The sequence below is a fragment of the Octopus bimaculoides genome, chromosome 20, assembly GCF_001194135.2.
Source record: "Octopus bimaculoides isolate UCB-OBI-ISO-001 chromosome 20, ASM119413v2, whole genome shotgun sequence".
In the NCBI taxonomy this organism is placed as follows: Eukaryota; Metazoa; Mollusca; class Cephalopoda; order Octopoda; family Octopodidae; genus Octopus; species Octopus bimaculoides.
In genome coordinates, this window is record NC_069000.1 from 39,078,020 (window position 1) to 39,079,498 (window position 1,479).

At 40.0% G+C, this 1,479-nt stretch overlaps 1 protein-coding gene across 7 annotated transcripts in view; it reads left to right on the top strand.

Annotated features, from left to right (window-relative positions):
- The window catches only part of LOC106873878 (uncharacterized), a 375,863-nt gene that overhangs the window by 36,620 nt on the left and 337,764 nt on the right, over positions 1–1,479 (top strand). The window lies entirely within an intron of this gene.

Genomic DNA, 1,479 nt, shown 5'->3' on the forward strand with positions numbered 1-1,479 from the left:
CTACCTACCTACCTACCTACCTACCTACCCACCTACCTACCTACCTACCTCTACCTACCTACCTACCTACCTACCTACCCACCTACCTACCTACCTACCTCTACCTACCTACCTACCTACCCACCTACCTACCTACGTCTACCTAGGAGACCTATAACTACAACGCTACTGGCATCATTCTAACTGTCTTAAATAGTCTCACTGCGACGCTTTATATAAGAGTCAAACATGCTTCATTTATCCGACCAATTCATGAAATATCGTCATGTTCTATAATCGGGTAACGACACCTCGGTCTCTAGCCTTTTCCGCTCCGAGGACCACTCAGTACACCTTACGGGATTTCGATTGTACATTGCACAACGGATATGCTAAATCCAGGATTTACGGAAAAGTGTTCTGAATTCACACTATATCTGTTACATCATCGATATCAGTTCGTGTTCCATCTTCCCCTAGCTGCGTCTGTTATTCTACACGCAGACATACATCACGATCGACCACGTATGACATAAAATATAGCATTATTTGTATCGAATGTGTTTAAAATGTCGAAGAGTCTGAATTGTTAGGACGATTGACAAAACACTATGCAGCATTTCGTTGCCATTAATTAGGTGTCTATTAAATTCCACTCTGCATTTCATCATTTGGAGTCGCTGAGAACCCTGAGATCGATGTAACCGACTTGAAACTCCGCTAAACTCCCATAATAAAAGGCTTTATTTGTATCACGTACGTAGACAAACACTGACATTGTTAATATGATATACATTTCTGAAGCTACATACCCATATACAGACACAAAAGCCTGTACATATAATAGCCTTAGACAAATATACGCGCAAGCACAGTCCCACACGTGCAATACACAGGGTAAACCACGGTCGAACACTCAATAGTTACATTTTAAAAAGCCTAACACCGCCATGCACATATGCACTCAATATAAAATATATAACGGACAAATCAATTCCTGCGTCTTCACGAATATACATACACACTCGTATACACACATACGCATACATACACTCTGACATGTTTATATAACATTCACAAACATACCGATAAATAGAACAACATTCATAAGGGCTACGCACTGACAGATCTTAATATACGTCCACCTACACCTGTGCGTTCGTGTGTGTGGTTGAGCTTTCTGTAATATTCTCTACCTCATCTACACCTACTCATGTGTGTGTGTGCCTATACATCTGAACTCTTTCTCCCTCACTCTCTCTGTCTCTCTTTCTCCCCCTATCTCCCGAGGCACAACAAAATTCACTTCAGCATACGAATACAAATCTTGTAAACCAAATGCAAGAACGAAGTGTGTGCATATATAATGGCGGACTGAATGTCACAAGGGTGTTAATGATTCATTTACGGGATTTTGAATTTACGATAACTCATCACCACAAGCAGTATACATACGCATACATACATACATATATACATACATATATATATATATATATA